The following is a 22,766-nucleotide window of genomic DNA, read 5'->3' as shown; positions in this document are numbered from 1 at the left end:
TATTTAGTTGCTGATTTAAACCTTCAAAAACATTAGACACAAATGACTCAAAAGAAGGATGACTTGTACATGAGAATAATGGTAAAGTACAGTAGACATCCAGAGCTCTGTAAACAGCAAAACATAACCATCCCACTCGTTAAACACTGACAAAAGCAATGCTTTGCTTGGAGTTCTTTAAAGTTATGACAATTCAAACACTATAAAATGTTACTTTTTACACAAAAAAAGTAGATGACGTTTAGAACAATATATTTTGTATTTTGTGAGTTTGCGTTTCAGACCTTATTGTCTACGGGTTCCTAATGATAGAGTTGAAGTCATCCCGTCGAAATCTGAATACAGGCTTTGATTATTTGCTTGGGAATCTGACGTGGCTATATATTTATCAAGTATGAATAAAGGCGACAAAACAAGTTCTAGATAAATATATGGATTGATGATTAATTGTCCATGCTGGAATTCGAAAGTGCACATAGAACCTCATCCTTTTTCGTTTCTGTTTAAAAGTTGAGATTTGAATCATATATTGGTTATGGAACAGAAAGGAATAGTTTAGGAGTAGGTGAGGTATAGTGACGATGACCATTACTGGGTCTACGTCAAGGAGTAGAGTTAAACATGTTCATCACATTCACCGAGCTACACGAAGGACTAGATAGAATATCTATACATTGTACCATCAATTTTTTCATTGCAACCATATGGTGTCGCAGTTCCTAATTGTTGAATCCAGTAGTCCTTTTTTTGTCTACGTAGAGGCGTCGCAAGATGAGGGTTGTTATTCCTGTGGTAGATATTTTCGATAATGCGAACTTTCATAGAAACGATGGAATGATAAGCCTGATTGAAATGCTGGTAAAGAATGTCGTTTGTATTGAGGTTAATGTCTAATACATAAAACTTTTTTAAATGTAGCACAAATGACAATTATATTTGTTTGTTTGCCTAGACGAAATGATATGTTCTGATCATTAAGGATTTTAACTTCTTTTTGGGATTATCTTTTTTTCATATGTCCCAAATATTTATATAGCACCATTTTTTATGAATTAGCAGTATCTTATTTTCTTAGTTTTTATTTGATGGAAAAGGACAAGTCTTTTAAGCATAAGATCAACATTTCTTTACTGTGAAACATACGACGTTAATACTTTTTTTCCAACTTTGAACACCGACATACCACTCTTCCGATTTTATCAGTTGCCATTAAATTCCATTGTTTTACTTGAATACAATTTTGTCCAAGATGAAAACAAGAGTAGTAGAATTTTTTACTTTTTTCCAATGTATTGCATATCGATTCTATTTTCCGTATTTGTCGTCACGTCGTCGATGTCGTCAACAATTATTCACTCTGTGGTTAAAGTTTTTGAAATTTGAATAAATTTCTTAAATTATCCTTGAAAGTTGTTTTTCTCATTTTTTGTTGAATAGGGGCAAACCGGTAAATACTCTAATTCCAATTCGTTAAAAGGGAAAGGGATTGTAGTAACGACATAATGAACATATCCGACATCATCTGTGAAACGGTTATTCCATAACGGTCATCCATCTCGTGATGGAGTCCTAAAATTTACGAAGGAATGCGTTCAACTTCACTATTTGGAACTCGTGGTTTAATAGCTTTCTTGTGAGCAGCAACCCTCTATTAAGGTAATAATGATAGGAAATACAAGTCCGGAACAGCATATGTAGACGAGACACTGGGTTCCGAAAAAAACTTAACGTATTTTTGGAATGGTCATTGCAGAACTAATCCACTAGATACACATTTCGGCAAGTGATGCATGAACACATCGCACTTGAAAATCGAAACTTGTCCCTTATCTTTACTTTAACCTAGCAATAAATCTGAACTCTATTTCAAACCATACCTCGACTCTAAACTGTATCTAATAAATCTTTCTGTACATTTGAAAAAAAACCCAACAAAGATGACGATAATAAGCAAAAGAAAAAGATATTACTAGTTAATGTATTAAAGTACAATTTTATATCAGTATCAAACCAGAGATATCAAATATGACATTTCATGACTATGACACTAAGTACTTGTTGAATAGATATTTCATCACATTGATGGTCAATCACTGTATACATTTACAATATTTCCTATCATGATTTCCTTGATAGAGGGTTACTGCTCACAAGGAAACTATAAAACTAAGAGTTCCAAATGTTGTAGTTGAAATCATCCATTCGTAAATTTTACGCCACTACGAGATAGTCGACTGTTATGGAACAACCATTTCACATATGACATCGGATATATTCCTGATATTATAACTAGAATCAAGTTCCCTTTTCGCAAATGTGACCAACTGAATTAGACTTTTTACCGAATGTGTAATGACATGAGAAACATGACGGGTGCCTCATGTGGAACAGGATCTGCCACCCTTCGATAGCACATGAGATCACCGTCAGTTTTTGGTTATGTCCGTGTTGATAAGTCTTTAGTTTTGTATGTTGTGTCTTGTGTACTATAATTTGTCTGTGTTTCCTTTTCTTTGTTAGCCATGGAGTTGTCAGATATACTGTTAATTTCGGCGTTATGCACTTTTGGTAAGAAATAGTCTCACTGTTCGGGTTCACTTACAATCTATCTGAATGTGCAGATATTATAGGTTAAAGTACGGCCTCCAAAGTCTATTTATAGAACGAACATCAAAATTTAATAGATTACAGGAAACTCTGTACAACATATATACATATCTAAATATGATTATCAAACAAAAGGATCATATGATCTTAAGCTTGTATCGCTAACTTGACAAGCTCATTGCTGTTTGTAAGGAACACACAGTTTAAGCTTTTTCTATTGAAGCATATTCCATACTTTGGTCCCCAAAGACATCAATTTCTTCAAACTAAAATATTGACGGCCACCCTACTGAAGCTTAGTGGGAAAATATAACATTCTACACAGATTAGATTACCAACAAGGTCGTGTACCTTAACAACTCGACTTTCAACCGTACAATAGTGGCTTCAATATAACCCTTATTCATAATCTTATACCGAAATCTTCATGTTTAGGACCCTGTACCCTACACAGTCTCATTCAAACAATCATGTATTTCATATGAGGTTTTGGAAGAAGGTAAATTCAAAACTAAATTGAGTGTACACTACTCAGAATTCTTATCGAACTATTTCATTCATGTTAAAAATCGAACACTGCATTGTATAATAACTAGCAATTAACTGATAGACAGACATTCTGCATTAAATAAATGAAAGTATAACTTGCTCCTCTTTTTGTAAAAATCAACATAACTTTGTAATATAAAAGGACTTTTTACATTTTTTAGTAGTTTACTTACTAATTATATCAAATGTTTTATTGGGAGTAATTATGATGTTGGAAGATAAGTTTTTATAATATGGAGGAACTTTACTACGAAAATTGTCAAGACAATGGTTATTTCGTGAGAAGACTGAAAGAATTAAAAATGCCTAAATAATACATAGTTTGAAAATTTTTTCAGATATTACATGTGATATCAAAGTCATGTGTGACTGTCTGTCTAGTGTGTGTCATCTTTCCTTGACCTAATTTAATGATTCGTTGGTCACAGTTCTTATATTTCTTGAGGATGTTTATTTCCGAGATACTTCAAAGGGGCACTTGCTGCCAAATTCATGTCCAGCTATTTGAGTCAAATTCTCTAATTAGATTTATAACAATGTCAAACATTAAATATTTTATCCAAATTATAAAAAGTCTAAAATAAACCATTTACAGGACATTTGGTCGATAATATGTAGCTTCGTTTTATGTGTGTTTTAGTTTAGACGCCATCTAATTAACTACCAAGATGACACCGAAAACAACCGACGGTTACATAACACGATATAAACATAAACATAAGTATTAATAGATATATGGACCTCATGCAAATGGATTTGTCTATGTAAGTTTGATTTCAATTTTAAGGTTAATAAAACAAGTTAATTTTCGATTTTACCTGTATAAGAATGATTTCTTGTCAATCAAATGATATATCGTTGTTTCACTTTCAATGTTGACAATCTTTTCTTTTAATAGCCTAACACGCACCAGTCATGAATAATCTATCTCTAGCTAAGGGGTTGAATTGAAGATCACATGCATACTGATTCAATGAGGTCGAATTATTCACTTGCAAGTGAATAATTTATCATCGATGTGTCTTGCTTATTTTGAAAAAAATAAACCATACTAGCTCTAATAGCGAATATTTATTCACTATTTCACTTTTATTAATGATTGAACAAAAAAAATTCATAATCTATTTTTTTTATGTATCTCGTAGCTAGTGCTCCTTCAAGCAATCATATGTTTAGTAAACTAATTTAGTGCATGGAATGAAATTATACGGCCATGAAAAGATTTATCTCACATTGACATCATGTTTATTGATCATTGAATTGTTAATTTAATGTAATGCTTGTAATAGAAATAAATTCAATATTACAAACACTGTGAAACAGGGGAGACATTTCAGTGTGTCCAGTCATGTTATTATATATACAATGTAGATATAAAAAAGAAGCTGTGGTATGATTGCCAATGCGACAACTCCCCACAAGAGACCAAATGACACAGACATTAACAACTATAGGTCATCTGACAGTATTCAACAATGAACATAGTCAGCTATAAAATGCCCCGAAATGACAAATGTTAAATTAGTCAAACGGGAAAACTAACGGCCTAAATTATGTACACATACTGAACGAAAAACAAATATGTAACACATCACCAAACGACAATAACTGAATAACAGGCTCCTGACTTGGGACAGGCACATACATACAGAATGTGGCGTGGTAAACATGCGGTTAAATATGTTTTCCGATAGCAATAATCAATACAAAAATATTAGATGGAGACTGGACTCATTGGCACGCAGACCACATCTTCTTATTTACACAAGAGCATGGGGTTATGATGATGTATCCTGTCCTCCCCCTTTTTTAGAGGCGATATTTTGTCAAAGTTCTGAATGCAAGTCATTTTATATAATTACATGTACCGTATATCTTTCTATTTCCTGACCATCTATACACATATTTACTTATTTGTGACGTACTACTATCTAGCTATTTCTTCTTTTTTTATCGGTAAACTATAAAAAAGTTGAAAAAAATATATGGACGGAAGAGCAGGATACGTTATCATGACCTCATGTCCCTGTTCTTATGTTTAATTCAAAATTTAATTAAATCTAGCAAAATCGATTCTTATGTCGAATTTATTGTTTTTGCTCATGTTTTTAATTATCAACATAAAAAGTTAGAAAACAAGAATGCACACGCTGAAATGTCTCGCCTTCTTTACTAATAATTGATATTATGTTGATAGTCCTAAGTATGAAGCTTCATTAAAAACTGTCACATAAACTTAACATTAACCAAGATAAATAAACAAAGACCAATGAACCATGAAAATGAGGTCAAGGTCAGATGAACCATGCCAGGCAGACATGTACAGCTAACAATGCTTCCATACAAAAAATATAGTTGACCTATAACTTATAGTTTAAGAAAAATAGACCAAACCGCAAAAACTTAACACTGAGCAAGAAACCATGAAAATGAGGTCGAGGTCAAATAAAACCTGCACGACTGACATAAAGATCATTAAATATTTCCGTACACCAAATATAGTTGACCTATGGCATATAGTATTGGATAAAAAGACCAAAACTCAAAAACTTAACTTTGACCACTGAACCATGAAAATGAGGTCAAGGTCAGATGACATCTGCCCGCTAGACATGTACACCTTACAATCACTCCTTACAACAAATATAGAAGATCTATTGCATAAAGTATGAGAAAAACCGACCAAACACAAAAATCTAACTATAACCACTGAACCATGAGAATGAGGTCAAGGTCAGATGACATCTATCCGCTATACATGTTCATATTACAATCATTCCATACAGTAATTATAGAAGATCTATTGCATAAAATATGAGAAAAACAGACCAAAACACAAAAATCTAACTATAACCACTGAACAATGAAAATGAGGTCAAGGTCAGATGACATCTGCCGGTTGGACATATACACCTTACAGTCCTTCCATACACCGAATATACTTGCCCTATTGCTTATAGTATCTGAGATATGGACTTAACCACCAAAACTTAACCTTGTTCACTGATCCATGAAATGAGGTCGAGGTCAAGTGAAAACTGTCTGACGGGCTTGAGGACCTTGCAAGGTACGCACATACTAAATATAGTTATCCAATTACTTATAATAAGAGAGAATTTTACATTACAAAAAATATTAACTTTTTTTTCAAGTAGTCACTGAACCATGACAATGAGGTCAAGGACATTGGAAATGTGACTGAAATAAAGTTCGTAACATGAGGCATCTATATACAAAGTATGAAGCATCTAGGTCTTCTACCTTCTAAAATACAAAGCTTTTAAGAAGTAAGCTAACACCGTAGCCGCCGCCGACGGATCACTATCCCTATTTTGAGCTTTCTGCAACAAAAGTTGCAGGCTCGACAAAAACACACTATTAATAACATGTCCCGCTACTTTTGCTATATACATTAGTTACGTTAAAACGTGATTATATACATTTCTAGAATTAGAAAAAAAACAGTACTTGAAGAATGCAGTAAATATGTTATTATTTAATATATAGATATTAGATGATGTGGTATGAGTGCCGAGGAGGCAACTCACTATCCAAGTCACAATTTGTAAAAGTAAACCATAACTATAGGTTAAAGTACGTATGGCTAGATAACTTTGGTGTCCAAATTTTGCCTGTTTGATTCACTGATCATCTGATCATCATAATAAAAAGATCAAATTAACGGAACAAAATCTTCTACATATACTTTAATTCTAAGATTTATCTAACTGATAAAAGATAACTACTAACCCATGCTTTGTATTGTACTACCAGTAAAAAAAAAAAACAGCGGACAGTTGTTGTGGACTTAAGCGTTGTTGTGGACTCAATACGAATTGTAGTCTTTAACGGTGCCACAAACATGTCATGAGAATTTCTTAATGTTATTGAACAGTTCTCTTGACAGTTACTGACAGATTTAAAGAGAGGTTCGAAGTGATATCTACTGTATACTAGTAAAGCATATGTCATTCGTTCACAATAAAACTTATCACCAGACTGTTTTAAGATGTTTTGGAAAAAAATATGTTTAGCGTTTGCGTTTCTTGGATGACAATAAAATGATTGGTTCCTGGCTATATCCATGCTACCCAGGGACGTGTTTTATTTGTTTCTTCTGTAAATCTCCATCTCCAGAAAGTCTTCTGTCTAAAACAAAAATGAATCTGGATATTTTGAAGAATCATTAAAATGAATATTAAATCTGCCGTCGAATATTGCAGATTTTGTTTTTATATTGGATGACATAAATGAAGTTAACGATGATTATTAGAAAATTAAGATACGTCAGTTCCAATTCGGTTAACATTACTCTTTTAGCAACCTTTTTTTTTAATTAGGGGTAGGCATGTTAGACCCTTTTAAGACATAACTTCGGACCTTTGGTGAAGACAAATCATGAGTTGTCCACCTGGGCATTTGTCCAATAGGGCATTTGACCATTACCTATCATATGCACTTAGTAGGTAAAAAAGCATTGCCGTAGGGAATTTTTTACACCCTTTCAAAAATTCGGGTTAGACATGTTTGACCCTATAGAACAAAGTTCGGACCTTTTGAAGACAAGCCATGAGTTGTCCCACATATGACTTTTGGTCCATTTAACCTTAGACCATTAACTATAAATTGCATGCAGAGGGTAAAAAGTATTGCCGTAGGGAATTTTTGACACATTTTCAAAAAATAGGGGTAGGTATTTAAAAAAAATATCTATCTTTGAACCTATGGTGATCACAAACCATGATTTTTTTTGTCAGACTTTTACAAATTTGGGGTAGGCATATTAGACCCTGTAGACATAAGTTCAAACATATGGTGAAGACCAACCATGAGTTGTACCACCTGGGCCTTTTAGCCCATTGGAACTGTGCCCTGTTTTGGCATTTGATGTAATTATACAATAAGTGTAAAAACAAATTGAATTGGTTGGAAGAGATCGCTGTATGCGTAACATTTTTTCAGATAAAAAAACAACAGCAGAAGGTCACCAATAGGTCTTCAATGTAGCGAGAAATTCCCGCACCCGGAGGCGTCCTTCAGCTGGCCCCTTAACAAATATATACTAGTTCAGTGATAATGAGCGCCATACTAATTTCCAAATTGTACACAAGAAACTAAAATTAAAATAATACAAGACTAACAAAGGCCAGAGGCTCCTGACTTGGGACAGGCGCAAAAATTCGGCGGGGTTAAACATGTTTGTGAGATCTCAACCCTCCCCCTATACCTCTAACCAATGTAGAAAAGTAAAAGCATAACAATACGCACATTGAAATTCATTTCAAGAGGAGTCCGAATCTGATGTCAGAAGATGTAACCAAAGAAAATAAACAAAATGACAATAATACATAAATAACAAAAGACTACTAGCAGCTAACTGACATGCCAGCTCCAGACTTCAATTAAACTGACTGAAAGATTATGATTTCATCATATGAACATCAGGCACAATCCTTCCCGTTAGGTGTTTAGTATCATACCATCATAACATTTATGAGAAGAACATAACCCGTGTCATGCCAACAACTGTTTTTAGAATAAATGTGTTTAGTTCCGACGCAATTTTATATCAGTAACAAACCAGAGATATCAAATATGACATTTCATGACTAAGACACAAAGGACTTATTGAACAGATATTTCATTACATTGATGGTCAATCACTATAAACATTTACAATATTTCCTATCATGATTTCCTTGATAGAGGGTTACTGCTCACAAGGAAACTATAAAACTAAGAGTTCCAAATGTTGTAGTTGAAATCATCCATTCGTAAATTTTACGCCACTACGAGATAGTCGACTGTTATGGAACAACCATTTCACATATGACATCGGATATATTCCTGATATTATAACTAGAATCAAGTTCCCTTTTCGCAAATGTGACCAACTGAATTAGACTTTTTACCGAATGTGTAATGACATGAGAAACATGACGGGTGCCTCATGTGGAACAGGATCTGCCCACCCTTCAATAGCACATGAGATCACCGTCAGTTTTTGATTATGTCCGTGTTGATAAGTCTTTAGTTTTGTATGTTGTGTCTTGTGTACTATAATTTGTCTGTGTTTCCTTTTCTTTGTTAGCCATGGAGTTGTCAGATATTCTGTTAATTTCGGCGTTATGCACTTTTGGTAAGAAATAGTCTGACTATTTGGATTCACTTACAATCTATCTGAATGGGCAGATATTATAGGTTAAAGTACGGCCTCCAAAGTCTATTTATAGAACGAACATCAAAATTTAATAGATTACAGGAAACTCTGTACACCATATATACATATCTAAATATGATTATCAAACAAGAGGATCATATGATCTTAAGCTTGTATCGCTAACTTGACAAGCTCATTGCTGTTTGTAAGGAACACACAGTTTAAGCTTTTTCTATTGAAGCATATTCCATACTTTGGTCCCCAAAGACATCAATTGCTTCAAACTAAAATATTGACGGCCACCCTACTGAAGCTTAGTGGGAAAATATATCATTCTACACAGATTAGATTACCAACAAGGTCGAGTACCTTAACAACTCGACTTTCAACAGTACAATAGTGGCTTCAATATAACCCTTATTCATAATCTTATACCGAAATCTTCATGTTTAGGACCCTGTACCCTACACAGTCTCATTCAAACAATCATGTATTTCATATGAGGTTTTGGAAGAAGGTAAATTCAAAACTAAATTGAGTGTACACTACTCAGAATTCTTATCGAACTATTTCATTCATGTTAAAAATCGAACACTGCATTTTATAATAACTAGCAATTAACTGATAGACAGACATTCTGCATTAAATAAATGAAAGTATAACTTGCTCCTCTTTTTGTAAAAATCAACATAACTTTGTAATATAAAAGGACTTTTTACATTTTTTAGTAGTTTACTTACTAATTATATCAAATGTTTTATTGGGAGTAAGTATAATGTTGGAAGATAAGTTTTTATAATATGGAGGAACTTTACCACGAAAATTGTCAAGCCAGTGGTTATTTCGTGAGAAGACTGAAAGAATTAAAAATGCCCAAATAATACATAGTTTGAACAATTTTTCAGATATAACATGTGATATCAAAGTCATGTATACGTTTGACTGTCTGTCTAGTGTGTGTCATCTTTCCTTGACCTAATTTAATGATTCGTTGGTCACAGTTCTTATATTTCTTGAGGATGTTTATTTCCGAGATACTTCAAAGGGGCACTTGCTGCCAAATTCATGTCCAGCTATTTGAGTCAAATTCTCTAATTAGATTTATAACAATGTCAAACATTAAATATTTTATCCAAATTATAAAAAGTCTAAAATAAATAATTTACAGGGCATTTGGTCGATAATATGTAGCTTCGTTTTATGTGTGTTTTAGTTTAGACGCCATCTAATTAACTACCAAGATGACACCGAAAACAACCGACGGTTACATAACACGATATAAACATGAACATAAATAGATATATGGACCTCGTGCAAATGGATTTGTCTATGTAAATTTGATTTCAATTTTAAGGTTAGTAAAACAAGTTAATTTTCGATTTTACCTGTATAAGAATGATTTCTTGTCAATCAAATGATATATCGTTGTTTCACTTTCAATGTTGACAATCTTTTCTTTTAATAGCCTAACACGCACCAGTCATGAATAATCTATCTCTAGCTAAGGGTTTGAATTGAAGATCACATGAATACGGATTCAATGAGGTCGAATTATTCACTTGCAAGTGAATAATTTATCATCGATGTGTCTTGCTTATTTTGAAAAAAATAAACCAGACTAGCTCTAATAGCGAATATTTATTCACTATTTCACTTTCATTAATGATTGAACAAAAAAAAAATCATAATCTATTTTTTTTTATGTATCTCGTAGCTAGTGCTCCTTTAAGCAATCATATGTTTAGTAAACTAATTTAGTGCATGGAATGAAATTATACGGCCATGAAAAGATTTATCTCACATTGACATCATGTTTATTGATAATTGAATTGTTAATTTAATGTAATGCTTGTAATAGAAATAAATTCAATATTATAAACACAGTGAAACAGGGAAGACATTTCAGTGTTTCCAGTCATGTTATTATATATACAATGTAGATATAAAAAAGAAGCTGTGGTATGATTGCCAATGCGACAACTCCCCACAAGAGACCAAAATGACACAGACATTAACAACTATAGGTCATCTGACAGCATTCAACAATGAACATAGTCAGCTATAAAATGCCCCGAAATGACAAATGTTAAATTAGTCAAACGGGAAAACTAACGGCCTAAATTATGTACACATAATGAACGAAAAACAAATATGTAACACATCACCAAACGACAATAACTGAATAACAGGCTCCTGACTTGGGACAGGCACATACATACAGAATGTGGCGTGGTAAACATGCGGTTAAATATGTTTTCCGATAGCAATAATCAATACAAAAATATTAGATGCAGACTGGACTCATTGGCACGCAGACCACATCTTCTTATTTACACAAGAGCATGGGGTTATGATGATGTATCCTGTCCTCCCCCTTTTTTAGAGGCGATATTTTGTCAAAGTTCTGAATGCAAGTCATTTTATATAATTACATGTACCGTATATCTTTCTATATCCTGACCATCTATACACATATTTACTTATTTGTGACGTACTACTATCTAGCTATTTCTTCTTTTTTTATCGGTAAACTATATAAAAGTTGAAAAAAATATATGGACGGAAGAGCAGGATACGTTATCATGACCTCATGTCCCTGTTCTTATCTTTAGTTAAAAATTTAATTAAATCTAGCAATTCTTATGTCGAATTTATTGTTCTTGCTCATGTTTTTAATTATCAACATAAAAATTTAGAAAACAAGAGTGCACACGCTGAAATGTCTCGCCTTCTTTACTAATAATTGATATTATGTTGATAGTCCTAAGTATGAAGCTTCATTAAAAACTGTCACATAAACTTAACATTAACCAAGATAAATAAACAAAGACCAATGAACCATGAAAATGAGGTCAAGGTCAGATGAACCATGCCAGGCATACATGTACAGCTAGCAATGCTTCCATACAAAAAATATAGTTGACCTTTAACTTATAGTTTAAGAAAAATAGACCAAACCGCAAAAACTTAACACTGAGCAATGAACCATGAAAATAAGGTCGAGGTCAAATAAAACCTGCACGACTGACATAAAGATCATTAAATATTTCCGTACACCAAATATAGTTGACCTATGGCATATATTATTGGATAAAAAGACCAAAACTCAAAAACTTAACTTTGACCACTGAACCATGAAAATGAGGTCAAGGTCAGATGACATCTGCCCGCTAGACATGTACACCTTACAATCACTCCTTACAACAAATATAGAAGATCTATTGCATAAAGTATGAGAAAAACCGACCAAACACAAAAATCTAACTATAACCACTGAACCATGAAAATGAGGTCAAGGTCAGATGACATCTGCCCGCTAGACATGTACATATTACAATCATTCCATACAGCAATTATAGAAGATCTATTGCATAAAGTATGAGAAAAACAGACCAAAACACAAAAATCTAACTATAACCACTGAACCATGAAAATGAGGTCAAGGTCAGATGACATCTGCCGGTTGGACATGTACACCTTACAGTCCTTCCATACACCGAATATACTGGCCCTATTGCTTATAGTATCTGAGATATGGACTTAACCACCAAAACTTAACCTTGTTCACTGTTAGAGGTCAAGTGAAAACTGTCTGATGGGCTTGAGGACCTTGCAAGGTACGCACATACTAAATATAGTTATCCAATTACTTATAATAAGAGAGAATTTTACATTACAAAAAATATTAACTTTATTCAAGTAGTCACTGAACCATGAAAATGAGGTCAAGGACATTGGACATGTGACTGAAATAAAGTTCGTAACATGAGGCATCTATATACAAAGTATGAAGCATCTAGGTCTTCTACCTTCTAAAATATAAAGCTTTTAAGAAGTAAGCTAACACCGTAGCCGCCGCCTACGGATCACTATCCCTATTTTGAGCTTTCTGCAACAAAAGTTACAGGCTCGACAAAAACACACTATTAATAACATGTCCCGCTACTTTTGCTATATACATTAGTTACGTTAAAAAGTGATTATATACATTTCTAGAATTAGAAAAAAAAACAGTACTTGAAGAATGCAGTAAATATGTTATAATTACCTAATTTAATATATAGATATTAGATGATGTGGTATGAGTGCCGAGGAGACAACTCACTATCCAAGTCACAATTTGTAAAAGTAAACCATAACTATAGGTTAAAGTACGTATGGCTAGATAACTTTGGTGTCCAAATTTTGCCTGTTTGATTCACTGATCATCTGATCATCATAATAAAAAGATCAAATTAACGGAACAAAATCTTCTACATATACTGTAATTTTAAGATTTATCTAACTGATAAAAAATAACAACAAACCCATGCTTTGTATTGTACTACCGGGACAAAAAAAAACAGCGGACAGTTGTTGTGGACTTAAGCGATGTTGTGGACTCAATACAAATTGTAGTCTTTAACGGTGCCACAAAGATGTCATGAGAATTTCTTAATGTTCTTGAACATAGATATAGGAAGATGTGGTGTGAGTGCCAATGAGACAACTCTCCATCCAAATAACAATTTAAAAATTAAACCATTATAGGTTAAAGTACGGCCTTCAACACGGAGCCTTGGCTCACACCGAACAACAAGCTATAAAGGGCCCCAAAATTACTAGTGTAAAACCATTCAAACGGGAAAACCAACGGTCTAATCTATATAAACAAAACGAGAAACGAGAAACACGTATATATTACATAAACAAACGACAACTACTGTACATCAGATTCCTGACTTAGGACAGGTGCAAACATTTGCAACGGGATTAAACGTTTTAATGGGCCCAAACCTTCTCCCTTTTTCCGAAACAATAGCATAACATCACAACATAGAAAAACATACGATAAAATATCAATTGGCAGACTTAACTCAATCAAAAAACGTATGATTACACAATGAACGAATAAATTTGAACAGTTCTCTTGACAGTTAAAGACATATTTAAAGAGAGGTTCGAAGTGATATCTACTGTATACTAGTAAAGCATATGTCATTCGTTCACAATAAAACTTATCACCAGACTGTTTTAAGATGTTTTGGAAAAAAATATGTTTAGCGTTTGCGTTTCTTGGATGACAATAAAATGATTGGTTCCTGGCTATATCCATGCGACCCAGGGACGTGTTTTATTTGTTTCTTCTGTAAATCTCCATCTCCAGAAAGTCTTCTGTCTAAAACAAAAATGAATCTGGATATTTTGAAGAATCATTAAAATGAATATTAAATCTGCCGTCGAATATTGCAGATTTTGTTTTTATATTGGATGACATAAATGAAGTTTACGATGATTATTAGAAAATTAAGATACGTCAGTTCCAATTCGGTTAACATTACTCTTTAAGTAACCATTTTTTTTTAATTAGGGGTAGGCATGTTAGACCCTTTTAAGACATAACTTCGGACCTTTGGTGAAAACAAATCATGAGTTGTCCCACCTGGGCATTTGTCCAATAGGGCATTTGACCATTACCTATCATATGCACTTAGTAGGTAAAAAAGCATTGCCGTAGGGATTTTTTTACACTCTTTCAAAAGTTCGGGTTAGACAGGTTAGACCCTATAGAACTAAGTTCGGACCTTTTGAAGACAAGCCATGAGTTGTCCCACATATGACTTTTGGCCCATTTAACCTTAGAACATTAACTATAAATTGCATGCAGAGGGTAAAAAGTATTGCCGTACGGAATTTGTGACACATTTTCAAAAAATGGGGGTAGGTATTTTAAAAAAATATTTATCTTTTAACCTATGATCACAAACCATGATTTTTTTTGTCAGACTTTTAAATTTTTTTAGGGGTAGGCATGTTAGACCCTGTAGACATAAGTTCAGACATATGGTGAAGACCAACCATGAGTTGTACCACCTGGGCCTTTTAGCCCATTGGAACTGTGCCCTGTTTTGGCATTTGATGTAATTATACAATAAGTGTAAAAACAAATTGAATTGGTTGGAAGAGATCGCTGTATTCGTAACATTTTTTCTTTCTGCTTTCCTAACTCAATTTTGCTTAACCAATCGGACTTAAAGCTTAGACCATTTTATTTTCAGAAACAATCCTAAACTATACAATAATTAGTCGATTTTTGTCTTGTATATGATCGAAAATGACATCTTTTTTTAAATAACCAAACTTGAGTATTTTCGTTTGATGCGAAGAGTTCTCAAAGTCGGTTTTTCCTTGGTGGCTCTTAATGAAAATATGCTAGTTCTAACTTCTATTTCAATTGGAAAATTTCGATGGTCAAAAACCTTCAGATCACAAATTTTTCGAAAACCTAAATTGAAGAGTACAAGGTCATTGCGTTTCTCAGACTGTTTATGAATTAATCTGTTGGTTGTGTAGTGATTGATACTTGAGTCTGAGAGAAGCAGATGTATTATATTTCAGTCTTAGTGTAATAAGCTTTGGACAAACTTTCATTAATTGTACATACTCTTATTTCGGTGCTTTTTGTCTATAGCTATTGTCTAAATGTTAGTGTGGATTTTTTTTTGTGGGTCTCGTACCGATCTTTTAAGTTAATCTATTTGTAACTGATTTTTTTTTTGTTCTTGTGTTGTACTGTTACACCACTGCCCAAGTTCAGGGATGAGTTCAACGCTCACAAACATGTTTATCTCTTTTTGCATGCATATTTTGTATGTGCCTGTCCCTAGGTAGGAACCTATAGTTCAGTGGTTGACTTTGGGTCAAGTCTAACATCATTTGTTACATTCTCAACTTATCATGTACATTTTAATGTATACATTAGTAGACATTGTATTCAACCTTTTAACCCCAAACAGAAGTAAATAAAGCAACAGTAGTATACCGCTGTTCGAAACTCATAAAACGATAGAGAGAAAAAACAAATCCGGGTAACAAACTAAAACTGAGTGAAACGCATCAACTATGAGAGGAGAAGAACTACACAACAGATCACAACATTAAAATGTAACACACACAGAAACGAACTATTATAACAACGGCCATTTTCCTGTCTTGGTACAGGACATTTAGAGAAAACAATGGTGGGTTGAACCTGGTTTTGTGGCCTGCCAAACCTCCCGTTTTTATGGCGATGTTAAATATAACATTAAAATGACAACATTACACGACAAGACTACAATACAAACAAATGGGAGAACAATAAAACAGAGAAACAAAGGAAAAAAAGCTAACAAAAGGTACCAGGTTTAAAATTTAATTCGCGTTTCGTCCACACAAGACTAACCAGTGACACTCAGATGAAAAAAGTTCGAAAGCCAAATCAAGTTCAAAGTTGAAGAGCACTGAGAACCAAATGTTCCAAAAAGTTGTGCCAGTATGGGGACATTTTTAATTTACCTATTATGGTGAGATATTCAAATGAGTTTGAATTACCAACCTTACACTGCTTTTAAATTATGTTTTGTACATAAGTGATGGTCCATTAACCTAGAAACCCTTGTTTCCCCCTTTTTTAGGCCCTTATTCCTTAACAGTTTGAGCCATAACTTCCCAACGCCAATTCTTACCCTACCTTTGTGGTATGGGAACTTCTGGTATAATTTTAGAGAGATCCATACACCATTCCACAAGTTATTGTCTGAAAAATAGAAAAATGTTTATGTAGGCCCTTTTTGGCCCCTATTTTCTACACTGTTGGGACCATAACTCACCGCATATCAATCAACCCCCTTAATTCAATTTTTAATGGAATCAAACAAAGTTTAATTATAGACCCTTCGGACCTCAATGTGGATAAATTTAAAAAGGAGGCCCAGAATCTAAAAATCTAAATACACAGTAAGATTCAGCATATTAAAGAACCCCATATACAATTTTTGTTGAAATCAAACAAAGTGTAATTTTAGACCCGATTTGGACAAACTTGAAAACTGGGTCTATAATCAAATATCTAAACACATGTTTAGATACAGCATATTAAAGAACCCAAAGAATTGAATTTTTGTTAAAATCAAAATAAGTTTAACTTTGGACTGTTTAATTTTGGATCCTTTGGACCTAAATGTAAACCAATTTGAAAACTGGACCAAAAATTAAGAAAATCAATGTATTACACGGTTAGATTAAGCATATCAAAGAAACCCAATATTTCAATTTTTGAAGAAAACAAACAATATCATTATATATCAGAAATAACCCAACTTAAAATGGAAAATTTTAAAGAAAAATAAAGGACCCCCAAATTTTTTGAATCCCCTTATGATTCATCACCCCCATACTCAATCAAAGCCTTCGCTTTGTGGTATAGTACCTTGCAGTACAATTTCAGAGAGATCCATACACTTGAACACAAGTTATTGTCTGGAAACTTGGTACTTGCCCTAAACATTTAGGAACTAGGAGCCAAAAAGGGGCCTACAAAATAGGCATTTTTTCTTCTAAACTCACACCCACCTTTCCATTTGTGATATGGAACCTTGTGTTACAATTTCAGAGAGATCCATACACTAACGCACAAGTTATTGTCCAGAAGCTACAAACATGCTTGTTTTTGGCCACTTTTTGACCCTTAATTCCTAAAGTTTTGAGTCAATTACCCCAAAATCAATCCAAAACTTTCCTTTGTGGTATTGTACTTTGCAGTACAATTTCAGATCCATACACTTGCATAAAAGTTGTTGTCTGGAAACTAGCAAAATGCTTATCTTTGGCCCATTTTTGGTTCCTTATTCCTAAACGTTTTTGCCAATTACCCCACTCAATTTCAGCTTTTCCTTTGTAATATGGAACATTGTAGTATAATTTCAGAAAGATCAATACACTTACACACAAGTTATTATCTTGAAACTAGGAAAAATGCTTGTTTTTGGCCCCTAATTTCTAAAATTTTATGGCAATTACCCCAAAATCAATCCCAGCATTCCTTTTGTGATATTGAACCTTGTGGTACAATGTCAGAGAGATCCATACACTAACACATGTAAGTAAGTTACAAAAATGCTTATTTTTGCACCTTTTTGGGGCCCTTATTTCTTAACTGTTGGTACAATAACCCTTAAAATCAATCCCAATCTTCCTTTTGCAGTATTGAACCTTATGGTAAAATTTCATAGAGATCCATTCACTTAAACTAAAGTAATTGTGCGAAAACCAATGACTTTTATGTCTTCGGACGACGACGACGCCAATGTCATACCAACATATTTTTGTTAATGTAAGTTTCAGTCACTTTTGAAAATTCATGTGTAAATATATTGCATGATTCACGGATGTAAATACTATTATTAAGTAGTTGATTCAATTCGACCTCTGATTCCATCTGTTATATTTAATCATAATTCCCTCTTTTATTGTCCATTATTGTACGTTTGGAACTCCGCGCTTTTGACTTTTATAACAAAATGATCGTCGGTATCAGGAAGCGGACAAACATCAATGGTTTAGATTAAATCTTCGATTTCGAAGTTTCCTCTAGAAGGAGTTTTCCCCCTATTACTTCAGAAACTATATTGTACGCACATGCAATAATTCATATTGATGAATACATTTCCTCTGATACAAACAGATTGATGAATGATGATTTATTATTACTCAGCGCAAAATACAGAATCCTGAAAACAGTAACATTCGATAAGAGGGACGAAAGATACCAGAGGGATAGTCAAACTAATAGATTGAAAATAAATTGACAACGCCATGGCTAAAAGATAAAAAGACAAACAGACAAAGTACAGAAGACACAACATAGAAAACTAAATACTGCAACACGAACCCCACCAAAACCTGGGGGTGATATCAGGTGCTCTTGATGGGTAAGCAGATCCTGCTCCACATGTGGCAACCGTCGTGTAGCTATGATATTACAAATCGGGTAAATAGTCTTATTCGGTAGTTCACATTCGTGAAAAGGGAAGGGGTATTGTTGTTACATTGTACGACATAAGGAACATATCCGATATAATCTGTGAAACGGTTATTTCATAACGGTCAACCAACTCGTGATGGCGTCCGTAAAATTTACGAAGGTATGACTTTAACTTCACCACTTGGAACTCTTGGTTTTATAGCTTGTTTGTGGGCAGCAATCCTCTCTCAAGATAATCATTATAGGAATAACAAGCCCGGGAATATCGTATCAATTGGGATATATACTCCATATGAACACGCTGCTGGAATGTTGCTATTTAGAAATAGAAAGCTCACTATTGGGAAGCTGAAATCATATCTTTTGTCGTAAAGTTTTGTTTTTAACCGGCCCTCATTGTTAATTTCTAGATGTAAGTCAAGATATGAGGCAGATTTAACTGTATCTGTAGTAACCTTTATCTTAAGTTTCGATGGGATAGATTCTTTCAACATACATGTAGTCACCAATTTTTGTATTATTTAGTGAGAGAACATCATTTATATAGCGGAACTTTTGTCCGTACAAAATTCAATTTCGAGTACAAAAACACAAGATTCCCATTCGGCGCCCCGTACCTTGTACATCAAACCAAAGATTCGTTATAAAATCAACAAAAAATCTAGGAACCCTTCACATGAGACTAAAACCGCAGAGATTGGTACAACAATATAAAAAAGAAGATGTGGTATGATTGCCAATGAGACAACTATCCATAAAAGACCAAAATTACACAAACATTAACAACTATAGGTCACCGTACGGCCTTCAACAATGAGCAAAGCCCATACCGCATAGTCAGCTATAAAAGGCCCCGATAAGACAATGTAAAACAATTCAAAAGAGAAAACTAACGGCCTCATTTATGTAAAAAATGAACGAAAAGCAAATATGTAACACATAAACAAACGAAAACCACTGAATTACAGGCTCCTGACTTGGGACAGGCACATACAAAAATAATGTGGCGGGTTAAAACGTGTCTTTTAGTAAATGAACATAATTAAAAAAAAATAGACAAAGTGATGCCCCACTCCATTTTGACGCAACTCCATTATAACAAAGTAAATGATGGACTTTCAATGAGATATTATTTTTTCTGGAAGACACAATTGACGCCCCCGCAGATGCAAAGTGTTATTTTGGAATAGCCATAACTGTTACATTTATTCGCTTATACCCCAAAATATATGTACAGACAGCCAGCAAAGTGAAAACTTCCTAGGATTCAAACTGTATGAGAAGTTATGCGGAATAACCATATACCCATAATGGGACCGACTAACGAAAGAACGGACGAACGGACTGATAGTGGTAAAACAATATGCCCCCAACTTTCAGTTGCGAAGGCATACAAATTGGTGTAAACGCAAACTCTTAAAGTAGAACAACATCATTTTCACTTAAACTAAATATCTATTGCTTTTCACAATTATATGTTATTGCTTCTTATTGTAAGCTTTTTGGTTAATCGTATGTAATACGAATATCATGTGACAATTGTTTATTAAAAGTAAAACACCACACTCAACAAAAACACAATAACAACTCTAACACTTAACCGCCAGTTAAAAATTACAGAAAATCCAATCTTGATATACTATACAAAAAAATTGGTTTTCCAAGTCTAAGACATCCATTTTATATCAATCAAAATCTTAAAATACAATAATTTCAATTCTAAATAAACAACCACATGCACACAAATTAGGATAGAGTGAAGTAGAGCAACCATCATAACAGTTGTACAGTCATGCAAAACCTTTGATGAGTAAAAAAAAATAGGACTTCGGACGAACTACAAAAAATATGTGATAGCGGATGTAGATAGTATTTACTTTACAATTCGCTATTGCTAAATGTGAAACAAAATGAAGCTATAGTTATTGACCAAGCAAGTTACATATACCGATTTGATTGGCCAATAACAATATTACATGACACAATCAATAAACGTGAACGTTTAAGAAATTTGCACGTTATTCTACAATCCATGGATCCTAGGAAAGTTTCTTGTAGGACAACGAAAAGGGGAAATACGACTATGGTAAGATTTAAATTAACATTTATTTTTATATTTAGACTCATTCTAGAATTGCGATTTAATGGTCTATTTTTTTTTATCGTTTCCGTTAAATTTATTCCCTATATTTATTTAATTGGTGACGATTTAGACTTTGACAAATTGTGTACTTTCAAATCGGTGTATGGAAAAAAACACAGCTACAAGGGTTAGTAGTTTAAATTAGATTAATTGCTTTTGAATTTCTTTCCCTCAATGATATGCTTAGAGGAAAAAAGAACCGAGGAATTTGTTATATTACCTAAACTTAATATGTTAAATAAATAGAAAATACGTTTCTCTTTCAAAACCTTTTACTTTTTACTCCCCGCACCCCCTCCCTTAAAAAAAAATCTTTTTATCAATAATATTACTTTTTAAGACACGTCCGTCTAAATGAAGTCTGATTGATCCAGCTAATTCCCTTGTTTTAAAACAAATTTAAATATGGTCCTCATTAAATTCGATCGAAAAATAGTCCCTCTCTATGAATAAATATCCAAAAAGTCGTTATAAATTTATTTGAGTTTGAAACTAATCCAAATCTGATTTCGTCTATTCGGATTTTCTTAGATATACATTTCTTTTTTTTTGGCAGAAATTACCAAAAATTGTTTAAAAAGTGAAATCACATAAATACTGAACTCAAGAGGAAAATCAATTTGGAAAGTCCATAATCACATGGCAAAATCAAAAAACAAAAACAAAACGCATCAAAAACGAATGGACAAGAACTGTCATATTCCTGACTTGGTACAGGCATTTTCAAATGTAGAAAATGGTGGATTAAACCTGGTTCTTTAGCGCTAACCCTCTCACTTTAATAACAGTCTCATCAAATTCCGCTACATTCACATGATGCGTTAAATAAACAGTCACAATTAATAAAATAGTAAAAATATGGGTACATCAGTCATCATCGTATAACAATTTTAAAAGGAACAATTTAACAGGACACAAAAACATCTACTATCTACGAACACATGGATTGATTTGAGTGTCTGACGTCAGAAAAATTATATACGTCACATAAATTTGTCGTTCAATGTGCATACAAACAATTTTAAAATTTACATAGGCAATGTACGCATACATAAACTATCTTTCTAATTTCAAAACACAGATTTAGATTTACGTCGAACACAAAATATAATAAAATAGTTTATGTCCCAGCTTAGATAAAACAAATAAAGGAATGAGAAACCTTTCTTTTTCCTAGTTTGAAACTACGTTGTTTGTAAGAAGTTCAACTTTGTCGTAATTTCAGCTTTAAATCGTCCATATTGTCTTTAGTCTCACTACACTAGGTGATATTTTTTTTTAATTTGCATGATAGAATAACGCCCTTTCAAAATCCAGGAACCGCCCCTTTAGGTAAAAATAGATTTGAACTGTGCAGTATATCTGAGGTAGTTAATGCACACCTTTGCTGTGTATTATCCATATTATAGCGCAGTAAGAACAAAGAGATTTTACTCTCGCCATGTGTTAACAACCAATAATCATCAATTGCGGATGCAAGCAAATATATCACATCGCTTCTTTAGAAACCTAGGGGATATCAA

This window comes from Mytilus trossulus, chromosome 3 (assembly GCF_036588685.1).
Source record: "Mytilus trossulus isolate FHL-02 chromosome 3, PNRI_Mtr1.1.1.hap1, whole genome shotgun sequence".
In the NCBI taxonomy this organism is placed as follows: domain Eukaryota; kingdom Metazoa; phylum Mollusca; class Bivalvia; order Mytilida; family Mytilidae; genus Mytilus; species Mytilus trossulus.
This window is presented reverse-complemented; position numbering follows the sequence as displayed.